Below are 26220 nucleotides of genomic sequence, written 5' to 3'. Positions count from 1 at the left end.
TAATAATGACTTCCTTGGTTTCAAAATGTGTTTTCCTCATTGATTGATACACATGTAAAAAAAATAGCAGGATTTTATCTCACCTCTAATAGATAATTTCTGTTCATTCTGCTCCTAGTTCAGTGGCTATTTGCAAGCCTTCCTAAAAAAAAAAAAAAAAGATAAAAGTGTATTTTTATTTGGAATACAGTTTTGTATGTTTGTAAGAGACTAATAAGGAAATAAGTTTGCTTATTTTTATTTAGAAGTTTTGTTTTTTTAATTTTATTTATTTCCCAGCACACTTTGGAGAGAGTGTGCTGGGAAATAAATTAGAGAATCACAGGTAGGGAGAAAGGATTGTTGCATAATAATAAAGTTGTCTAAATGTGTTCAATAGTGTATTCCTTTTCCAGATAAAGTTTTCATTACCTCCCTTTAAACTTGTTTATTTCTTTCAAACAATTTGTTCTCTAAGAAAGTATAAAATTATTAGTTCTCTGTATTCAGAGCCTTACTTAATGTGCTATGCACTCCCATATAGCCTTTCCCTAGGCTATTTATTATAGCAACAGCAGATGAATTTTAGATGTCAGTTAATGATGCAAGATGGGTCACAGTGATGATTTTTATTGGAAAATGGGATAGCCTAAGAAAATGAAAATCTAAATCTATGCAATTTATATGGAATAGTTAAATGACTTCTTAAACTTTATTCAAATGTTAAAGACTGTGGCAACTGCAGATTTTACTGGATACTTTATCCAAAGATTCCAACATATGCACTCACATATGTATATTTTTTTCTAAATGCTTGCCTATATTTTCTGCTCTTACCTATTTTCATGCTTTGAAGAGTAGAATTCTTTAGGAATCATTCATATATGTCTATATCTTTTAAGATATAAGCTGTAAATCATAATCTGTGTATATAAACATAAACTATAAATTCATAATCATGAATGTGTATGAACAGAAGCTAGTATAGCTTTGGCCAGTAAAATCTCTCATTAATTAACCTACTGAATCCCTGAAATCAGATCATAATCTACCAAATCCCTGAAATCAGATCACTCTAAGAGATATAGCTAACTCTATTGGAAAGATCAACATTGATCAGATCTGAAGTTCCTGTTGTGGCTCAGTGGGTTAAGAACCCAACACAGTATCCCTGAAAATGCAGATTTGATTCTTGGCCTCACTCGGTGTGTTAAGGATCCACCATTGCCACAAGTTGCAACATGGTCACAGATGCGGTTTGGATCCAGCATTGCTGTGGCTGTGGAGTAGGCCTGCATCTGCAGCTCCATTCAACCTCTAGCCCGGGAATTTCCATAAGCCACAGGTGCTGCCATAAAAAGAAAAAAATAAATTTATCAGACCTTTCTAAGATTAGGCATTTTTTTGTACCTTAGCTTTGACTATGTAAATATTAACTATACTAAATAAAACATACTTTAAATATAAGCTCTACATTTTTAAAGAAACCTCATTTTGGCTGATTCATAATGTCATCTTAGGTGATCCATATCACTTAAATCATACCCTAGAATAAGAATGTATATAAAATGATAGGGAAAGGGGTTAATATTTTTAGTAAATCTTACTTGAGAGGTGTTCTACAGAATTGTTATTCGCAAGCTGAGATGTATACCATCATCCTCATTTTATAGATGAAGTAACTAAACTTAGGGAGAATGATGAACTTCCTGACTGTAACAAATGTGAAGATTGATCTGATCTGATTACACAAGACTTAAAAGCCTGGGCTCTTATGGCATTTTACTCTGAATTCGCAAGTGAGTTAACTCAAGTTATTGAGTGGTAGTTCACATATAATTAGATGCACCTGTCTTAAATGTCTACTTATTTTAAATTAGACAAATGTATATACCCAGATCACTACCACCATAATCAAGACATAAAATTCTCCAGAATATTCTTTCCATTCTTGCCAATTCCCTAAAAATCTCAACTCTAGACATTCATTCATCTTTCAACTAGGTGGGGTAAATTTGCCTTTTCCAGAAAAGCATGTAAAGAAATCATACAAATTGTATAATTTGTTTCCAGCTTCTTTCATTCATTTTAATGTTTCTGAAATTAATTTATGTTCTTATGTTTGTCTCTATTGAGTTAGCTTTTATTTTTCAGTATTCAAATACTTGTATAACCACATTTTGTTTGACCATTCATTAATTGATACATACCATTTTAGCTTTTATATTTTGGCTAATGTCAATGCAGTTGTTATGAGCATCTAAGTACAAGTTTTTTGTGGACATTTATTTTTACTTTTCTTGGGTACCTAAAAGTAGGAGTGATGAATCAAATGCTAAGAGTTCATAAGTAGAGAATTCTTGTTTAAAACAGTACAACATCCATCAGAGGCCACAGAAGATTCAGGCCTAAGACTAAAATTTACTATGGACCCTCTCTAATATAACAAAAGCTTATGTAAAAAGGGGATAAACTCATTTCCTTTTAACTTATCTTACTGCAAGAATAAACTTCCACACTCATTTTAAAAAAGTTAGACACTTTGAAACCATAACATGCACAATGTCCAGCTTCTAATCAAAATAACTGTACATGAGTTCCCCTTGGGCTCAGTGGTTAACGAATCTGACTAGGAACAATGAGGTTTCAGGTTCGATCCCTGGCCTTGCTCAGTGAGTTGAGGATCTGGCATTGCCCTGAGCTGTGGTATAGGTCGCAGATGTGGCTTGGATCCTGCATTGCTGTGGCTGTGGTGTAGGCTGGCAGCTACAGCTCCGATTAGACCCCTGGCCTGGGAACCTCCATATGCTGCGGAAGCAGCCCAATAAATGGCAAAAAGACAAATAAATAAATAAATAAATAAATAAATATTAAAAAAAAATAACTGTAATGACAAAAGGCAGGAGAATGTGATCCTCAGACAAGAAAAACAAATAAACAAGATGAAATTAAAACAGACCTAGAAATAGCATAGATAATAATTATGGACTTAGCAAATAAAAACATCTTAACTCTACAAGGATTCTTACTGCAACTTATGGCTTATAGCTATGTTCTAATCGCCCAACCCTAGATCTTGAAACTAGTTAACGCAGCAAAAAAACTGCTGGTATTAGACAGTTTTCCATCCTTTCAAATAAAATAAAATAAAATAAATCATTTAAGTTAAAAAGATGCAAAGAAAGAAGGTCAATTATGGTATTTATATGTTTATAAACTTTGGTATAAAATGGATTTTTTTTCATTTGAATTTATATGAGCTGCACATGAAAATGTTTATCTAATATACAAACACATTTACTTGTATAATATTTTATTTAATTTAGTTGTAATAGTATATATACAATTTATAAATTATAACTCATTAAACAAATTGACAAATGTAACAGCATTTTTCTTTATTCTAAGTTCCAGGCAGTCTATTTATTTTTCATGGAAGTAATTTAAGATTCAAATACTGTATTGTGGTGGCTCCTCACTTCTAATTTTTTTCTAAGATTAATTCACATTTCTATAATGAAAAAGTTAATAATCTCGTTTCATATTTTTAAAATTTATTGTATCATTATTCTAGTATAAAATTAAATTTCATTAAATCATTGTGAATTTTTAAAAATTACTTAGGATGGTTCTCTTCAAATTGGACCCTGGTCCAACAGAAATACTTTCTTTTCTTTTTTCTTTTCTTTTGGCTGTGCCTACAGCATGTAGAAGTTCTCAGGCCAGGAATTGAACTCACACAACAGCAGTGACCCACCTGAGCCACTGAAGTAGCAATGCCAGATCCTTAACCTGCTGGGCTGCAAGCGAACTCCCCAACCAAAATACTTTCCACTGGTCTATACATGAAAATCATAAGAATATTTGTGCATCTACATATGCCTATATGTTCCATAACCTATATCAATATATGTATGAATACACTCACATTCTAATGGTTGGATAGCAATGTGAACCCTTCTCTTGTGAAGTGATCTTTTAGATATTATAGGTCACATTTCACTCTTCTGTATATAATTTCTCAGAGTAATTTAATATGACAGATTATAAATAGGAATTTGCACTTTATATTCCTGCTTTTATCAAAAGGGAAATATAATATGTATTACAAGCAGTTGATAGGTTTCTAAAAATTTTATTCAGCTATTATTTACTAAACATACTTTAAGAATATTGTATAGGCAATGAAAATCTTTGGTCATTATTTATAATGTGACTCTATAGAGCATATATTTATGTTTCTAGCCTAAAATAATCTATTAAAATTATTGTACTCAAATCCATTGTAATATCTGATACAATATTTCAAACAGTTTGCCTAACATACCTTGTTCTAACATGTTTTGCACTGGACAGAAGAGGTTATCAAAAATATGGTGAGTCCCTCTTTCTTTCTCATAAGTTTTACTCTGATATTTTCACCTGCAGTATTCATATGTATAAAAAAAATCTCCTCTAAATCCTAATGTAAAGGTCTTTTGAAATACTTTACTGTATTAACATAAAACAAATTAGCAATGGGACTGCATCACATGGTGATACTGTTTTCCTATTGAACTGTTTATCATCCTTTCAGTCTACAAAATTTTAGTGCCTTTTCCCAGGAGAAAGCCTTCAGCAAAGTAAGGACACTTCAGAGCACAGGATAGAAGAATTATAAAACTGTCATAGATGTCAGAATATATTGCAATCAGCAGCAGAATAGCATAGACTGGAAAACAGCCATTTCATCTAAGGAGTTCTTTATGGTCTGGTAAATTGCATTACATTTAAACAAAATAGAAATGACATTCTTACACAAAATAGTTTAATCACTCAGTACACAGTTAATTTTTCTGACATATCCTATTTCTTCATTTTCTGAAATGTGTGGGTTTTTTATTTACTTTGAATTCAAGAGGATATATTTAAATAAACTTTATTCTACCAAAGGGAATGTGAACATAGCAAGAAGGGAAAGGCAAAAGAAAGCATCCCCCATGAAGAATATAATACAGAATTTTACAAAGAAACTATGGAGAATAATTTCCACTTTTCAATCTGAATAATAGTAACTGCTTGTGTGTATGTTTGTATATATGTGTATTGATAGACAGGGAGAACAAAGAGGGAGGAGAGGGAGAATATAAGGAATAAGCAATACTTAAATAGCAACACGAGTAAGTAGTGTTGTTAGGCAAATTTGTTTTGTTTTTTTGTTTGTTTGTTTGTTTTGTCTATTTTGCCATTTCTTGGGCTGCTCCCGCCGCACATGTTGGTTCCCAGGCTAGGGGTCTAATCAGAGCTGTAACTGCCGGGCTACACCAGAGCCACAGCAACACAGGATCAGAGCCGCGTCTGCAACCTACACCAAAACTCGTGGCAATGCCAGATTCTTAACCCACTGAGCAAGGCCAGGGATTGAACCCGCAACCTCATTGTTCCTAGTCAGATTCGTTAACCACTGAGCCACGATGGGAACTCCTGTTCTGTTAATTTTAAAGTCTTGCTTTCCTGAATAGGGACCATTTTGAATAGAGACCCAGGATACTGAGTATAACGTACTGGTTAGTTTCATTTTTCCCCCTCTTCCTTTCCATCATTTTATTACTCTTTATTTTATTTTTAACTTATGCTCACATTTCAAGGCATTGTACGCATTTGGCCCTGTCATTAAGAAGAGCTGGATCTGGGATTTTATTATTTGATTTTTGAGTGTTTTGAACACTCTGAAGCAATTAGTATTCCTGCTTTGCTGCTCACTGATAGACACTGAGCACAGATAAAGCACATTATGCGTTAGGCTAGTTAAGAGGTTTTAAATTAGATTTGTGAGTTGAAAGTTTGAATAAGAAAACTAATAGAACACGAAATGAAGCAGAGGGAAAATTAGATTAATTATCTATATCATTCAGTGTGAACAGTTGCTGATGTACTGTGTTGTTGAGTGGTATTTTGATACTAAAATATGCCTTAATTTTGCCTACATTAAGCTGTTATAATTGTTGTGAAAACGCATATAGATATTTATAGATTATAATATCCTGGAGTATTTTTAAAATAAAAATATATTAAAATAAGCCACTCATACTCTTTCTCTCTCCTCATCTTCCTCCTCCTCCTTTTTTTCCTGTCTTTTCCCTCCTCCTCCTCTCCTTCTTTCTCTCTCTCTCTTTCTCCCTTCCTCTCTCCAACTAGTCTCCCCAATTTCTTGAATAGGGACCATTTTGGATAGAGACCCAGTCATGTTTACATTTGTAATTAAACCAAATGTTTTACTTTAATATTTTTCTTTATTAAAATTACTGCTCTAACTTGTTATTTCAAGAAACTATATTTTCAAGTTGAAAAGATATGAAGTGATTTTCCTAGTTATTCCCATTCTCCAACCCCACTAAAAAGATGTTATCTTTCACTCACCAGAAGAAAATTGCAGAGAATAATATTATCTGCAGGAATTTCACATTTCAGTGTAACAACAAAAGTCTAACTTTCTTGATCTATGTCTGAGACTACTTTCTCTTACTTTAGGTAATCCAGACAAATGGAACCTATCCTCCTGCAAACCTGGTCCAGTTCAGATGCCTTAAATTTCTAGAGCGTGTGTGTGTGTGTGTGTGTGTGTGTGTGTGTGTGTCTTTTGCTTTTGTTTTAGTCTTCTCTAATAGCAGTGACATTGATATTTAACTGAAATAATTCCTGCTGGGACATCAAACATACCTGAATAAACATTCACCTGTTCCTCATATATAGCATGAGGTGTTCATTCTGTGTGACAAGCTCTATTTTAATTTTAGGTATTCATTTTTTTTTCAATACTTTGAACCTCTAAGGTGAGATTGCCATAATGCCCTTTTTTTGGGTAAAATAGAGGGGAGAATCAGAAAAGATGGTTCCTGGAGTTCCCGTTGTGGTGCAATGGAAACAAATCTGACTAGGAACCATGAGGCTGTGGGTTTGATCCCTGGCCTCGCTCAGTGAGTTAAGGATCTGGCTTTGCTATGAGCTGTGGTGTATGCCGCAGATGCGGCTCAGATCTGGCATTGCTGTGGCTGTGGCATAGGACAAAGCTGTCGTTCCAATTTGACCCCTAGCATGGGAACATCCATATGTCATGTATGTGGCCCTAAAAAAAAAAAATTAATCATGACAATTATTATTAATTAAAACATAAACAAAAGACAGTTTCTAGTTAAGATTATACTTAGAATTTTATGGATTAATTATATAAATTCAGTATTAGAAACAACCTGCATATCTTCCTAGAAAACAATTAAGTAAATTATAAATTACTCTCATTCTTCCTAAGTATATCTGCATTGTACACAATGTAAATATTTTCATTAAATGTATTCTTTTCAGTTTCCATTTCAATTGATCAACATAAAATAAAGGCCTGTTTACCAGGGAAAATGAGGAAGAAAGATATAGATTACATAGATTTTCTTTAGGCAAAAATTCAGCATTCATGGATAAGATAACACAAGATATCAGTACATCAAATCAAACTATCACAAACCAGAAATTTTACCCAGCATCAATCTTTACTACTAAGTGTAAGTAATGACTAAAGAATATTCAGGAAAATCAGGGTAAGGCCTAGAAATGCCTATGCTGCTCTTATCCTTCCTTATCAGTATCCACTCAGGCCAAAATTAATACACTGATAATGTTTCACATTTATCATTTATCATCATGACTTAAAAGAGAAAAGTTCAACCCTGGAATAATTCCATTTTATACTCAGATAGTTGCACAGCTAATGTGATATTTTTAATGATGCATGACTCATAATTCCATGTTTCTATGAGTGTTTATAAAGTATTCTACACAAACTAAACATAGCATATTCTGGTGAAATCTTTCCTTACTTAATAAATTCCCGGCTAGCAAAAACATTTCTAGGTGTTCCATCATTAGCACATGTGTGCAAGGATTTGACTGGATTATCTTTTTTTGGGTTTATTTCCAGGGCATATGACCCTTATTTGACTACAATTATAAAATGAAAGGAAAAATTGAAGACTTGCTATTAACTATTTATTGGCAGTTTTATAATTTATTGTTGTTTACTGTATAAAAGATTCAGAGGAAAGAAGAGACTTACAATGCCTAACGTGGAATATATGTGTTAACTATGATTAATGTTATTATCATTTCATTTACATATAAATAATTATCTTTTCTATAAACATTAAAGACAAAGTTATGTATTTTTGTCTTTTAAAATCCATATACATTTTATAAGTCATACAAAACATAAATTTCCTTGTGAATAAGAATAGAAAAGGAGTCTGAACACAATGTTTGATAATGAAGGCTCTTATTTACTAATCAGATATCACCTTTTCCTGCCTGTGACAATAAAAGAATATCTTAGGCATTGACTGAGACTTAATTTTCATATGGTTTAAAGTAATGCAAATTTTTATGTTCACACAAAAAAACTTCTTATGTGGTATATTATTGTTCCAAAAAAAGGACATATTTCAAGAAAACTATTAATTGATTAAAATGTCCAATTCAATCTATTTAAAACTTAACAAGCTATGGGCTTTCAATGTATTGACGAGAAACCTATATTGCTATTAGTTCAAATGATGACTATTTTTATGACTAAAAAAAATACATTCAATGACTTGTATCCATCAGACATGGAAATAGTCTCAGTGGAGCCTTGGACAGAAACTAAAATCAATGTATAACATTAACCTGATGAGTATAAATCCAAACCTATGCTAGAGGAAATGCAAAAGTAACATGTAAGTACACAGCTATTCATAATCCATGTCCACCACATCATGACTACATGCAGAAAATGGCAGATCAGGAAAGGATACTATATAGTTGGTATTATTAGCATGAAGGGCTAGATTGTTCAAAAAAATAAGTGAAATAATTGGATAATTGTGGGAGCAGAAATAAGACAGAAATTATGCAACAAGGACAAAACTGCAAGAAAAGAACACAGAAATTGAACTAACACCCATTTTTTTGGTGTTCTTAAATTGTACCATAGGGTCAAAAATTCCTACAAAAATAATCCTAGGGTTAAAAATCCAAAATGAAGTGGAGAACCTAAGAAAAAGAAGAGACACACAGGTGGTTTAATAAGCCATAATAACAGAAATTTTGTAGTTCTCCATGAAATGATTGACTTTATTTGGAACAGAGTTTGGAGATCCTTAAGCCCATGGACACTGTCAAAAATGGAGAACTTAGTGACTAGCAATTAAGAGGAGGCTGATAGCTCCTTGCTGTAGCAACAAATAAAATAATATAACAGCTGGTTATTTATCAGAAAGAATCAGGGAAAAGACAGTTAAAGAGAACCTGCTTGGGATTGGGTCAAGACCCAACTGTCCTCAAGACTATCCTGCAAAGGAAACTGACTTAATTAGAACAGACTGTGTAGTGACATATGCATCAAGACCTTATCCAAAACAATGTAGTGATCAACAAATAATCATTGGAAGTAAACATCTGAGAGGGATACTACAGAAGCAGAGTAGGCAGATGGTCATCCGAAGGGTATGGAATATCATGAAAATGGTGTAATTTCTGAGATACCACATTAGAGTCTGGATTCTGCAGGAGTAACAGATTTTCCTGAAAGAGTCTATCAAAATTACAAAACAAATAAACAAAGAATAAAAACATGGTGGTTTTCAATAAAAATCATGAAACCTACAAAAACAAACAAGCCAACCATGAAAGTGTGACTCATATATAGAAAAATAAAACAGATAACAGAAATTTCCTTCAAGGTGACCCAAATGTGGTACCTAACAGAAAAAAAAAGAAAAAATAAATGAAATTTTTTTCCAAATGCTATTATAAATATGTACAAAAACCTAAATGCCAAAACTTCCAAATTAGACAAACAATTTAATCTACACATCCAATAAGCTTAACTGTCTCTAAGTAGAATATATATAGAAAGGTATACACAGGAAAACACAGCATAGTAGAACTGTTGAAGGCAAAATAGAAAAAGAAAACCCTGAAAGTAGCAAAAGAAAAAAAAATTGTCACATACAATAAAGCTCAATAAGAGTTACAGTTGGTGTCCCATCAGAAACAGGAAGTCAGAAGGCAGTGAGATGACCTGTGAAAAACTCTGAGACAAAATATCTGTCAATATAGAATATTATACCCAACAAAAATATCTTACAACATAAAAGTGACACAAACATAGTGATATTATCTTTTAACCACACACTGAGAGCATTCTTTGTTAGCAGGTATGACGTATGAAAGATTTCATCTTGATTAAAGCAAATGATAATTAAAAAGGCAATGTTGTTGGAAAAATGACTATAGATGTGTTCTAAGGTTGCCATAAACCTCCAATTAGTGAAAAATGAAATATCTGCAAAACAAAATAAAACAAGTACAATAGAAGGAGGTAAGTATATACTACCCAAACAATCAAACCAGGAAAATATATCCACACAAATTACTAAAGACCAGGATCCCTTATAAATATGTACACAAGTACATTTTAGAAAGCACTAGTAAACCTCATCCAGCAATGTATCAAAAAAGTTATTCACCATGACCAAAATTTTGTTGAGAGAAATTAAATTAAGAAATTAAGACTTAAACAAATGGAAAAATAGACCAAGTTCATGGATCAGAAGATAATATTGTTAATATGAAAATACTCCCCAAATTGGTTATTTAATACAATCCTTATCAAAATTCCAGTTGTCTTTTGAAAAGCTGAACCCATGAAAATGCATGGGCTTAAAGTATCTAAAAGCATATTAAAAAATAGTAAAATTGGAACACAAAAATCATCACAAAGCTGTAGTAACATATTGGCATAAGGATAGACATATAGATCATTGAGATATAATTCAGAGTCCAGGAAGTAACTTTTACATGAATGATCAATTGATAATTGAAAAGGATACCAAACCATCTATTGGGGGAGGGTCAGAGGAACTACCAGCATTTTTCAAAAAATATTGCTAAAATAGAGAGTATTCCTTTGTACATATATCAGAACACAAAAATTAAGTCAAAATGTAGCAACTTAATTGTAAGTGATAAAAATTTAAAAATCTCAGAGAAAACGCATGAGTAAATCTTCATTAAATCAGGCTAGGCAAAACTTTATTAGCTATGACAACAAAAGCACAAAATACAAAAGGAAAAATATTAATTTGATCTTATCCATGATTAAAATGTGTTTTTTTAAGAATCTCACAAAAACTAAAAATAAAAAAGCAGGAGTTCCTGTTGCAGCTCAGTAGGAATGAAGCTATTTATTACCCATAAACAAGATCCAGGCTTAATCCCTGGCCTTTCTCAGTGGGTTAAAAATCCAGCTCTGCCGGGAGCTGTGGTGTAAGTCACAGATGCACAGCTTAGATTCCTCATTGCTGTGGCTGAGGCATAAGCAGGTAGCTGCAGCTCCAACTTGACCCCTAGCCTAGAAATTCCATATGCTGCAAGTGTGGCCCTAAAAAAGCAAAAAACAATTAAAAATTAAGAATTAAAAATATAAAATAAAAATAAAAAGCAAGTCATGGAAAGAAAGGAAATATTTAGCTGATAAAACATGTTCATCTGGAATACATATAGAACTATTACAATTCAATTATGAAGAATATTTTATAAAAAATATTTAAAATTTAAAAACATAAATATACCACTTAAATGACAATCTGAATAGTTATGAACACAAATAAGCTGTGGAAAAGGAACAATAAGCACTTGAAATTTGCTGAACATCTTCAGACAGGGAATGCAAATCAAAAGAGCAATGAGATACCACTTTACACTCAACAGGATAGCTGTAATCAAAAAGATAGATAATAACAAGTATTGTTACAGAGAAATTATAACTCATAGATTGGTCTAAAGTGATTGTGTAATCACTTTAGAACTTAGAAATTGTGTATGACAATTTCTTCAAAATGTTACATATAAAGTTATGAATGTGACTCAAAGTCCACTTCTAGGTATATACTTTAAATAAAAATGTATGCCATTTGATAATATCCACACAAATATTTATAGAAACATTATTCATAGCAGCCAAAAGCAAAAGCAATACATGCACTTAACTGATGAATGGCATAAAGTGTCATATGATGGCATTATATTCCATTATAAAATGAAATAAATTATTGATATATGTTAAATCATGGATGAACTTTGAAAAGATTTAAAGTGAAAGAAATCAGAAATATAATACATTATATTATTCCATTTACATGAAACATCAAGGGCTGAAAAACCTATATAAAAAGAAAGTAGATGAATAGATGCCTATGAGTTGGCCTTGAGGTGGAACAGGGAGTAATCATTAAGAGGTAAAGTGTTTTCTTTCGGTGATGAAAATATTCTAATGTTGATGGTTTCAGAACTTTGTGAATACATTTAAAAATACTGACTTTAAACTTTAAATGGGTTAATTGTATATTATATAAATTAAAAGTGTTAGGAAAAAATAAAATTAACAGGAAGCATATTGGGAGAAGTAACAGTGATTGTGTGATATCCTAAAAAATATCTAAAAGCAAAATAATGAAGGATTGGGAAGAGACAGATTAGAATGGGTTAGATTAAATTAGATAGAAAGATGATGATGATAGATGGATAGATAGATAATCTCAATCAAGTTAACAAAATATCCATAGGTAGAATATTAATGTAAATACAAAGACTGAGAAAACAAGTTTGAGTGCAAAAGCCTAAGATTGAGCTATATGCTTTGTTATGTAAACACAATGAATGTATTGGCTCTTTTCTCATAATGCAAAATTAATGAAAGATTTGGTCCTTGTATGAAGGATTTGCTCTAATTAGGGAAGAATGCTTCACAATTGAAATTAGGTATTTAAGTTGGAGGGTAAGTCTGAAATTATCCAGAAAAGTATAAAACAATGAGAAATATCTAATATTTTATTTACATGCAGCAAAAGTTCTTACTTTGGGAAAATACCATAGAACTTGTTTTTAAAAATCTAAATTCTTACTGTGGCCCAGCAAGTTAAAAACCCAACTAGTATGCATGAGGATGTGGCTTTGATCCCTGGCCCTGCTCAGTGTTTTAAGGATTCTGCATTGCCTTAAGCTGTGGTGAAGGTCATAGATGTGATTTGGATCCTGTGGTGCTGTGATTGTAGCATAGGCCAGCAGCTGTAACTCTGATTCACCCCTGACCTGGAAACTTCTATATGCCACAGATATGGCCCTAAAAATCAAAAAATCTAATCAATCTTGTGTGCCCTTCATATTTTTCTATGTCTCTCTAACAACTCATTACAAAATGAAATTAGTCATTAAAGCATTGTTTTCATGAGTTCTAAAATATTTTTAAAGGTTTTATCGTACTTGATTCACAGCATTCTGTCAATTCCTGCTGTATAGCGAAGTGACCCAATTACACATACACTTATATTCTCTTTCTCACAACATCCTCCGTCATGTTCTATCACAAGGGACTGGATACAGTTCCCTGGGCTATACAGCAGGATCTCACTGCCTATCCATTCCAAATGCAATAGTTTGCATCTACCAACTTCAAAATCCCAGTCCATACCACTCCTCCCCATCCCTTCATAACCACAAGTCTGTTCTCTATGTCCATGAAGGGTTTTTTTTTTTTTCCCTGTGGATGGGTTCATTTGTCCCATATATTAGGTTCCAGATATAAGTGATACCACATGGTATCTGCCTTTCACTTTCTGTCTTATTTCACTTAGTATAAATAAGAGTCTCTAGTCCCATCCATGTTGCTCCAAATGATATTCTTTTGTTCTTTTTTATGTCTGAGTGGTATTCCATTGCATATATGTACCACATCTTCTTATTCCATCTGTTGATGGATGCATAGGTTTTTTCCATGTCTTACATACTGTGAATAGTGCTGCAATGAACATAGGGGTGAATGTATTTTTTTCAATTAGTTTTGTCTGGATATATGCCCAAGGGTGGGATTACTGAATCACATAGTAATTCTATATATGGTTTTCTGAGTTACGTACAAACTGTTTCCCATAGCGGTTGTACCAGTTTACATTCCAACCAATAGCACAGAAGCGTTCTCTTTTCTCCGCACCCCCTCCAAAATTTGTTATGTGTAGACTTATTAATAATAGCCATTCTGACTGGTGTGCTGTGGTACCTCATTGTAGTTTGGGGTCACATTTCTCTAATAATTAGTGATGTTGAGCATTTTTTTCATGTGTCTATTGTGCATCCATGTGTCTTACTTGGAGAAGTGTCTATTCAGGTCTTCTGCCCATTTTTCAACTGGGTCGTTGGTTTTTTTGCAATTGAATTGTATGAGTTGTTTGTATATTTTGGAGATTAAGCCCTTGTTGGTAGCATTGTTAAAACTATTTTCTCCCATTCCATAGATTGTCTTTTTTTTTTTTATGGTTTCATTTGCTGTGTAAAAGCTTGTCAGTTTGATTAGGTAACATTGCTTTATTTTTGTTTTTATTACTTTGGCCCTTGGAGACCGACCTAAGAAACATTGTATACGATTTGAGGTTAGAGAATATTTTGCCTGTGTTTTCTTCTAGGACTGTGATCTTGACTTGTCTTTTGTTTAAGTCTTTAAGCCATTTTGAGTTTATTTTTTGGGCATGGTGTGATGGTATGTTCCAATTTCATTGATTTACTTCTAGCTGTCCAGTTTTCCTAGCACCACTTGATAAGAAACTTTTTCCCATTTTATATTCTTGCCTCCTTTGATGAAGATCAGTTGATCATATGTATCTGGGTTTATTTCTGGGTTCTCTATTCTGTTCCATTGGTCTGTATGTCTGTTTTTGTACCAGTACCACACAGTCTTGATTACAGTAGATTTGTAATATTGTCTCCTATTTGTTTTGTTTTTCTTCAGGATTGCTTTGGCAATTCTGGCTCTTTATACTTCCATATAAATTTTTGGATTGCTTGTTCTAATTTTGTAGAAAAGGTCATTGATATTTTGACGGGGATTACATTAAATCTGTAGATTCCTTTGGGAAGTATGGTCATCTTAATGATATTAATTTTTAAATTCCAGGGGCATGGAATATCTTTCCATTTCTTTGAATCCTCTTTAATTTCCTTAATTAAAGGAGTTCCCATTTTGGATCAGTAGTTAACAAACCCGACTTGGATCCATGAGGCTGCTGGTTTGATCCCTGGCCTTGCTCAGTAAGTTAAGCATGAAGTGTTGCCCTGAGCTCTGGTTTAGGTCGCAGATGCATCTCAGAACCTGCTTTGCTGTGGCTGTAGTGTAGGCCAGCAGCTGTAGCTCCAATTTGACCTCTAGCCTGGAAATTTATATACGCTGTGCTTGCAGCCCTGAAAAGACAGAAGACAAAAAAAAATATTCCATAATTAATGTTTTATAGTTCTCAGCATAGTAGTTTTTCACCTCTTTGGTCAGATTTATTCCTAGGTATTTTTTTTTTTGATTCAATTTTAAAAGGAATTGTATTTTCATATCCTTTTTCTAATAGTTCATTGTTAGTATACAGAAATGCAACTGATTTCTGAATGTTAATCTTGTATCCTACTACTTTGCTGAATTTGTTGATCCATTCAAGTAGTTTTTGTGTGGCGTCCTTAGGGTTTTATATATATTAGCATTATGTCACCTGCGTACAATGATAATTTTACCTCTTCTCTTCCAATTTGAATACATTTTATTTCTTTTATTTGTCCAATGGCTGTGGCTAGGACTTCCAATACTATGTTGAATAAAAATGGTAAGAGTGAGCATCTTTGTCTTGTTCCAGATTTTAGCAGGAAGGTTTTAGCTTTTCTGTTGAGTATTATATTGGCTATAGATTTGTCACAAATGACTTTTATTATGTTAAGGTATGTTCCCTCTATACCTACTTTGGGAAGAGTTTTTATCACAAATGGATATTGGACTTTGTCAAATGCTTTCTCTACATCTATTGAGATGATCATGTGGTTTTTGACTTTTCTTTTGCTAATGCGATGTATGAAGTTGATTGATTTGCATATGTTGAACCATCCTTGTGAACTTGGGATGAATCCCACTTAATCGTGGTGTATTATCTTTTTTATATGTTGATGGATTTTGTTGGCTAAAATTTTGTTGAGAATGTTTGCCTCTATGTTCATTAAATATATTGGAATATGATTTTCTTTTTTGACCATAACTTTGTCTGGTTTTGGTATTAGGGTGATGGTGGCTTCATAGACTGTCTTTGGGAGTTCTCCTTTTTCTTAAATCTTTTGGAAAAATTTAAGAAGGATGGGTATGAGTTCTTCTTTATATGTTAGGTAGAATTCATCTGTGTAGCCATTTGGCCCTGGATTTTTTTTGTAGGAAGTGTTTTTTAATTACATATTCAATTTCATTTCTAGTGACCATTCTGTTCAATTGATCTATTTCTTCTTGATTCACTTTTGGTGGACTGCATGTCTCCATGAAGTTTTCCATTTCCCCTAAGTTGTCAAAATTTTGGGTATATAATTGTTCAAAGTATTCTCATTTTATTTATTTATTTATTTTGATTTCTTCAGTATCCATTGAGAATTCTCCTTTTTTCATTTCTCCTTTTGTTTATTTGAATTCTTTCTTCTTGGTGTGTCTGGGCCAGGGGTTTGTCTTTTTTTTTTTTTTTTTAACCCTTTCGATGAACCAATTCTTGGTTCTACTGATTTTTCTCTATTGTTTTTGAATCTCTATTTATTGATTTCCTCTCTTATCTTTATGATTTTTTTTCTTGTGCTGACTTTAGCTTTTGTTTGTTATTTTTTAATTCATTTAGGTCATGTGTTAAGTTTTGATTCAAGATTTTTCTTCTTTTATGAGGAAGGCTTGTATCACTATGAACTTCACTCTAAGAACTGCTTGTGTGGCACTCCATAGATTTTGAATGGTAGTGTTTACATTATCATTTGAATTGAGGTATTTTTTTAATTTCCATATGGACCCATTTGTTTTTTAGTAGCATTTTTTTTTGTCTCAATTTAGTCAGTTTTTTTCTCATTTTTTTCCTGTGGTTGATTTCTAGTTTCATGCCATTGTGGTCATAGAAGATGCTTGAAATAATTTCTATAGTCTTAAATTTGTCGAGGTTAGTTTTGTGCCCCAGTGTATGGTTAATCCTTGAGAATGTTCCATGTGCACTTGAAAAGAATATATATTCTGGTTTTTTTCATGTAATGTCCTGAAAATATCAGTTAAGTCTACTTTTTTATTGCATCACTTAGGATCTCTGCTGCCTTTTTAATTTTCTGTCTAGAGGATTTGTCCATTGCTGTGAGTGGGCTGTTAAATTCTCCAATTATTATTGTATTCCCATCAATTTCTCCTTTATGTCTGTTAGTATTTGTATCGTCACATAAGCTATAAAAAATTCTAAAAAAAAAGAACATTTTTTTAACATCATGTTTGTCCTTTTGCTCTTCTTTGTGTTTATCATCACTTTTATATATATATTTTTTTTCTTTTAGATCTTGCCATCTATTTCCTTTAGATTTGGAAAGTTTTCAAACATAATTTCTTCAAATATATTTTCAATCCCCTTTTATTTCTTGCCACCTTCTGGAATCTTTATTATGCATAGATTGGCCCACTTTTTGTTATCCCATAGATCTCTTATATTGCTTTCATTTTTTTTTTTTAATCTGGTTTTCTGTCTGCTGCCCTGATTGGGTGAATTCCATTATTCTATCTTTCAAGTCACTTATTCATTCCTCATCATTTTTCACTCTGCTCTTCAGTGCCTTTAACTCAGCTTGTGTCTCTGCAAATGAATTTTCTAAATTTTCTTGGCTCCTCCTTATATTTTCTAGTTTGTTCTACGTAATCTGCATTACTGTTCATATCTACTCTTAATTCCTTCATGTGTTCTAAAATATATTTGATTACTTTGGAAATGTTACTGTGTTTGTCTGTAATGATAAATCTATGCTTTGTATTCCTCAAATAATCTAAGAGAGTTGTTTTTAAGATCAATGTACAACCTATCACTTTCCTATTTTTTGTATCCCTACTTTTAGATAACTTTCTGAATCATATTTTCAAGATTAAAAAAAAATGACCTCATAGCTAATGCTTGACATTTTTTAAATGATTATACAAAGAAATACAAGATCAATTTCCACACTTTATAATCGAAATAACAAATATGAAGTTATAAATGTATTCAGTTTATGATTAAAATAGGAAAGATAAAGGTCAGATATACTTTAAAGAAATCACACTATAGTTAGAAGAAAAGCTTATTTGGCCTTGTCATGTGGAACATGTATTTAAGACAAGATATGACTAAAAACATCAGATAGGAAAAAAAGGAATTATTGTTCTTTTATAATTTTCTTTCTTAATCTTACTAGGTCAGTCTACATATCTTTTTTTTTTTCAAATAATTATTGCAATAGACCTTGAGAAATTAGGGTAGGCAGTGTCATTTTCATATTAGTCATTCACCACACTTGCATTTTAATATAGCTGGCAAAGTGACTTTGCCATAATTAGTTCATTAGTAACACCTCCTTCATATAAAGTAATATATATTCATTGCAAAGATTATGGAAAACAAAAATAAGTAGAATTTTAAAATAAAAAAATAAATCACCCCATCTAGATTTAGCCAGTGGTAATATTTTGGTTTATTTCCTTTTGGCATATTTGTAAAATTTTCTTCATTTATTTTCCAGAATATTTTAGGATATAAATCTATGTCTGCATTTTAGAAAAGACTGTTATTACCCAAGTTTGAATTGATTTCATCTAAAAGCATTTAGAAGTTTTTTGAGCCATATTTTCAGTTTTCCCATACTCTTTCAATTTTTTCCAATGGTAGAAAACATAAGCTTATATATTTGATTCTGACCCCAACTTTCTTTTGTGCCCATCTCCCTTAAATGAGGATATGTTGGAATTTTCAATTTAATATTGACTTTAACCTTTAAAATAGTTTTGTAAAAATATTTATGAATGAAAAACAATTATTATGAAAAAAAGATGGTACATAGCAAAAAAAGAAGCATATCAACATAAGCCAACCACACTGATGAAAGCACATCTGGCTCATTGGTCAGAATAAAAGATACTGAATAAAAAAAAGAATATAATAATTAAAGATACAGAATAAAAGAACTATACCGTACTGTATTACACTGACTGAAAATCTCTCTTATAGAAGGAAAAATAACATTTGAATTAATAAATCTGCATTTATATTTCTATTAAATCAGAAATTATTGTTAAGCATAAAAGAACTTTAGCCAATAAGTGAGACAGAGAGTCCCTTGATTATATTCTTTAATTTTGTAGAGTAGTAAATCTCTAAAAAGTCACATACAGAGTGATTAGAGTTTTTCTAGATTAAATACTCTGGAATGTGACTTAAGAATAATTGTTTAGTGACTGACAACAGAAGTGAACATCTGATTCATGATTTCAAATTGGTTATTTAGTCACATAGAAAAAAGATGTAAACCTCTTCAAGTTAGTTTAGAATGATATACTCTCTTACTACAGAATTTATAATGGGGTACGTAATAAGGAAAAAACTACAAAGAATATTAGGTTCATTAGTTGATTGTTAGTATTAATATATTAATTATAATTTTAAATTTTTTATGAATGAATGATTTTGGGTGACACATTAAGTAAAACTATTAATGTTATTAATAATTACAAATTTTGCTTTGTGTGAAAAAACTATAAGTGATGAGTCAATTAAAATGTATTTCATTTAATTTTAAATTATTGTATATGTCTCTCCATCTATCTGTATATCTATGAAGTTAAATTTTTCTATACCTTTTTTTATAAATATTTTTCACATAAGTTTTTTAGTTTTTTCCCTTTTTTTTTTTTTAGGGCCACACTTGTGGTATATGGAAGTTCCCAGGCTAGGTGTCAACTTGCAGTGCAGCTGTTGGCCTATGCCACAGCTACAGCAATGCACTTATAAACATTGAAAGCAAAAATACCTCAGTAGAAATAAATGGATATAGCTTCCAGATCTTGGTTCATAGTACAATTTTTCACTGAAAAGATCCAAAGTTGTGAGAATAAATTCTTTAGACAAGTTCTGAATCCTGAAAGTATCAAGTAAGCCTTAAAACAAGAACTCAGAGATTAAAGGAGATTTCAAGGAACACAGAGGTGAGTTTTGTGGTACTCACAATAACCACGTATGTATTCAGTGATTCCCATTAATTGTAAAATATTAAATATAAATCGAGTCCAGAACAATACTCAAAAATTGTTAAAAAGAGATTCATTTATACCATTTGAAATATGAATGACATCACATCTTTATTCAGAAAATTGGTAATTTAATAAGTAGGCATTTACTCTTTTTTTAGGGGGATCACATTTGATGCTGGATATGGCTTACTTTAAAATATTACTAGCTAATAAATATAAAAGGAATACTCTCAGCCATAAAAATAACAAAATATTGCTATTTGCGGCAACATGGATGGAACTAGAGACTCATACTAAGCAAAATAAGTCAGAAAGAGAAAGAAAAAACCATAGGATATCACTTATTTCTGGAATCTAATATATGGTACAAAAGAACTTATCTATAGAAAATAAACAAATTCATGGACATGAAGAACAGACTTCTGGTTGCCAAGGGGGAGGGGGAGGGATTGGGATGGACTGGGTGTTTGGGATTAGCAGATGCAAAATATTACATTTAGAGTAGATAAGCAATGAGATACTGCTGTATAGCACAGGGAACTCTATCCAATCACTTGTGATGTAACATGATAGAGGATAATGTGAGAAAAAGAAGATATACATATACATATATATATATATATATATATATATATATATATATATATAAAACTGGGTTTCTTTGCTGTACAGAAGAAATCCACAGAACATTGTAAATCAACTATAACAAAAAATTTAAAAATAGGCTAAAAATTAAAAAAAAGGGATGATTGGATTAGAAAATTGTGATTATAAAACCCCAACAAGGTAGCTGCTGAAATCATTAGATGGAAAGGGAAGACTATTCACATTGCTTCAATATATCTTTCAGAGATTATTTCAAGCACAGAAAAAATGTCTTTAAAATGGAGATAACTCGGAGTTCCTAATGTGGTGCAATGGGTTAAGAATCCTATTTCAGGGGTTTAGGTAGCTATATAGCCATGGATTCAATCCCTGGTCTGGCACAGTGGATTAAAGTATCCAGCATTGCAGCAGCTGCAGAGTAGGTCATAGCTTTCGCTCAAATTAGACTTTTGGCCCAGGAACTTCCATATGCCACAGGTGTGGCTATTAAAAAAATAATAAAATAAAATAAAATAAAATAAGACAATTTGAGTCATGTTCTTAAATAAATGATCAAACTTTAAGATCATTAACCTTGAGATTCTGACATTATTCAACATATGAGATGATGCAAAATAAGTGCATTTGTAACATCTCTACCAGATTTGTGCTGAAAAAAAAAATGTACTTGAATGTAATAAAGTAATTAGATTTAAATTCCTGTTTATAGGAATACAGGTTATAAAGGAAGAAATCAATTTAAAAAGGAAGAGTAATACAAAATATTCAGGTTGTGAATGTATAACTGATTCAATGCCAGTCCTCGTATATTGCCAGTTATAGTAAATATTTTTTTAAGTGCTTTAAAAAATAGTTTGGTTTTCCTAGTAAATTTAAACATTCACATACACTACACCTAACATTTTATGCCTAAGTATCTATCCTACAGAATTTCCCATATCTATGCACCAAGTGACCTGAAGCAGATTATTCACAGCAGAATTTTTTAGCCAGAATTTTTATCCAGCCCGCAGCTGGATATGACCAGGTGACCATCAATAACAGAATAGAAAATATAAATGTGTTGTCACCAAAACATGCATAAAAGTTAATTCAGCTATTCGAATTCACACGAAGGTATCTCAAAAAACTTGACTTTAAATAGATGAAAATCACAGAAGCATAACTAAACTATGTTATCTATAAGTACACATGTGAAAGATAAATGTATGAAGTAAAGAGTATGACTATCACAAGTGTTATAGGAGAGGGATGTAGAAACAAAGGAGTGAGCAGTGAGGTTTCTGAGGGTCTTGGCAACATTTTGTTTTTTACCTTAGATAGCTGGTATGTGGTCTGCCTTATATGATTTAAATTGCACACATATAGTGCCAAATATCCTATGACACAAATAAAATATAAGCTTCTATAGGACTTAAAAAGAAGACTCTTGGAGTTCCCATTGTGGCTCAGTGGTTAACGAACCTGAATAAGATCCATGAGAATGCAGTTTCAATCCCCAGCCTTGCTCAGTGGGTTAAGGATCTGGATTTGCTGTGAGCTGTGGTATAGGCTGCAGATGTAATTCAGATACTGTATTCCTGTGGCAGTGGTGTAGGCTGGCAGCTACAGCTCCAATTCAACCCCTAGGCCATGGGTGTGGCTCTAAATAGGCAAAAGAGAGAAAAAAGAAGAGAAAACTCTACTTTTCATTTGTGTGTGATGATGTCATGCGAAGGGCTATATTACCATCACAGAAGTATGGAAATAAACATGTTTCTAGTGTTAAACACACATACATAAAAGATGTGTGTTTGGATCCATGCGAAGCCTCTTTTCTTTTTATAGAATGAAGAAGAGATTGTACCCCAAGAATGGAAAATATCACATCTCAGACTGCTCAAAGTCACCTCTTCCCAAAGTGACCTACAAAAGTGATACAGTACTTATTGCTAAACAATTGGAAATCTTACTGTCTTTTAGTAGTTTTATTACTGTGGGTTTAGGAATAATAATTTTACTCCTATTTTATGGGAAATTCATATTTATCCTTCAAATTGTCCGAATATTACATATCATATATCTTAAGAAGACTCTCTGGAATTGCACCTGGAATCTTGTCTGATTTTTTTAAATTTACTAATATTTTACATTTTCCCATGTAAAATGGGAAGGTTACATTTCAATTTTTTCATCTTTATCATTGTAAACAGTACATAGCACATAATGAATAATCCTTAAGTGTAATCTGAAATAATGTCTCTCATTCGGCAAATGGGTATGGAAAATGACTATTTTAAGCTGCTATGAGGATATGTGATGGTGAAAAGGGAGTCTGGTGTTCTGCCTTTGGCTTAGATATCTTAATATGTAGATTCTAATTTTTGATTCATTTTGGCATCAATTACAAATACAAATTTTATTTAAATAAAGCTCTCATTTCATAAACTCTAAAATATTTTTCTAATCATTACTTCCTTTAACCTATTATTATTATTATTATTATTATTATTGTTATTAAGATCTTAAGTTGGGATTACTTAAGGTTACATGGGTTCAGAAATTGGTGAGCCATATTCTCCATCTTTTCTTCAAAAAGGGAATAATAAAGAAAGGAAATAAGATAAAATGAAATAACAGCATATCAATAGTTCCACATAACATCAATAAAGGCTTAGGGGAAAAAATGATGAATGTGAGAAACAAAGAGAGAATGTAGCTGTACTGCACCACTTCTATTTTCTCCTGATACCAAACAGACCATTTATACATGCTCACCTGCATATAAGATAGGCTTTTAATGGGTGTAATAATTCTATAATTCTACAGAGTTGTAAAGTTGCTAAATACTCATTTTTCAAATAACTATTGAAAATACTGAGAAAAAGAGGAAAATAAGAGGAAATTTTTCTTCTAACAAAAAAACACCTTCTGTTAAACTTTTTTCTTCAAGGCCTAAGTAAACAAACTAAATGTGAGTGTTTTTAATAACATGTAATTCAATATTTATTATGAAATGGTTGTACTTAGAGGTATCCAATATATTATAATAGTACTAAATGTTAAAGTTGGTAGATAAATATATGCTGTGGTCTCTTGTTGACCTTGCTACAACTGCAACAAGTTATCCCTTTCATTGCGGAAACAGAATGAGCAATGAAGAAAACAAAAACAAAAACAAAAAACAGAACTTAAGGTGAAATATAACATTCTTTGGGTAGAAGAGTCTAACATTGCCTGAGCACAAGTATATTTCTTGGATTTTCAAGTTATCTGAGATAATTCAGTTCCATTTTATTTTAGCTACATGGAGTTGCGATTTGGTCACTGATAGGAGCAGAGTATAGGCCAATAAAGCAATCGATGAAAGTTCTACCGAAAATTTGTGGGAGAGAGGGTTCCAAAAGACAGGAAGTCTAATATGATATGAGTTGTTCCTCTGTATCTGACACTGAAGTTTTAGTAAAATCATTCCACAGGGTGTTATAATTGGAGGGAGGGGGTTTGGGGAGCAAGTTTTGTATCTTGAAAAAATAATTGTTAATATCAATTGTGATGTTTGACCCTTTTTGAGAAGTATTTTAAAGCTGGTACTTATTGCTTAAAAAAAAAAAAACTCAAAAGATTAAACAGAAATCGAGTGGAAGGAGGAGTTAAAATATTTCATGATGACCATTCTTTGAGCAAAAGTGGAAACAAAAGCACATATTTACATGACCCTGAAGGAAAATAATGATTAAGCAGAGATATTCAACATTTGAAAAAACCCATTATGAGTAAACTCACAAAGAAGAACATTTACTGTGAAGGTTAATGCACTATATATTACTTATTCAACTATATTTAGCCATTGACAAAGATTCTGAAATTGAGCTCACTGTATCATACACAAGAGAATACTTACTTTGAAATATCCACACGCTTCAGAATACATAAGGGTAAAATCCAAGGTAAAATCTTCTTTATATTAGTTGTTGTTCTGTATTAGGAGCATGAGGAGTCTTGCATATTCATATCATCGTGGGCATGAATATTAAATGAGACTTTTACATTGACATCTTATTAGATTACCGCCAGCAAAGTCAAAAAGAAAAATTTTAAAATGGTTAATATTTAGCTTCTATGTTGGTCATTACCAGAGAAGGTTATTATTACCTGACATTGAACCAAGATATGCCTTTTTAACATTCTGCACCACTGTCATAGCCAGTTAAAAAGCACAAAAGAACAGAAGTATAAGGATAAATGATAAAAGAAAATAAGGAGAAAAGGATAAAAAGATTGTTTCTTCTGTACCGTTTTACTTCTGAGACAGCCACTCCTAACCTTTGTTAAAGCAAGTAATTAACTTGAAGCATATTCAGAGAGGATTCAGGAGTAGCACTGAAGTATATTTTTCTAAACCTGGTCTATGACTGATATTGAGGAATTAATATTTAAAGAGCTTAGCCTTTCAGCTACACCAGGTGTTAAAAAAAAAAAAAAAAACAGGCAACCTGGGCCCCTTTAAGTTTATTTCCTATTATAAAATTATTTAAATCAGACCAAGAGAATTATAGCTTATCTAAATTACATAATATCAGGAAAGCAATTAGTTTGGGAAAAGCCATTTGAACAACTTACTTTCTGGGACAATTTGTTGCACTCTCACTAAAAATGTTGATCTCTTGCAGCTTACAGGTGAAATTTATCTTAGATAGTACTGATAAAGCAGCAGAAAATGACATTACCTTAAACTTGCTTCACTGGTTCCCATCAAAAGAGTCTTAAGGGGATGTAAGGTAACTCTCAATCTTCCCATCCTTTCTAGGAGAAAATCTGTCAGAACTCTGTCCTGACTTAGATACATGTTCCCTTCCTAAGGAAAGTTCCCTCACTACCCAGTGGAGTCATAAATCTTATTTGGAGAGGGAAGCTGCATTCTCAGCCAAGTAGGAGACTTTGGAATATGTGCTCCTTTGGGTTGGAGTATTGTATAGATATGCGATTTATTTTTGTTTTGTGGGTATTGTTGCCACACATGTGGTTGAATATGTACTTCAGCCTGCACTGAAGAATAACTTCAACATCAGAGAAAACAAACTCCAGATTTTTCCTGTTTTTGAAGGAGTAATTGAAAATTATTTATTTATTTATTTATTTATTTTTAAACAAGTGGCCGCACCTGCGGCATATGGAAGTTCCCAGGCTAGGGGTTGAGCCACAGCCACTGTAGATGCAACGCAGAGTAGTTATGTTGTGAGCCACATGGGAAGTCCGAAGGAGTAATTGAAAATTATTATAAAAATATCTTAGTTGTCTTAAACAACTGAAAGCTCAAAGCAAATGTTGATAGTACTAGAAACTAAGAAAAAATTGTTCTGTTAGAGTAGACCAGACACTTGGGATTCATTTGAAGAGCACTGTATCTTGATCAAGGAATACTGGGATAACAATTTTAGTTGTTGTTAAATGACCAAAAGCATCTCTTAGGAAGAGTTGGCCTTGAAAGAATACCGCAGGGTTTTCCATCT

Source organism: Phacochoerus africanus, chromosome 13 (assembly GCF_016906955.1).
Source record: "Phacochoerus africanus isolate WHEZ1 chromosome 13, ROS_Pafr_v1, whole genome shotgun sequence".
Taxonomy (NCBI): Eukaryota; Metazoa; Chordata; class Mammalia; order Artiodactyla; family Suidae; genus Phacochoerus; species Phacochoerus africanus.
The sequence above is the reverse complement of the archived record's forward strand: the minus strand, read 5'-3'. Positions refer to the sequence as shown.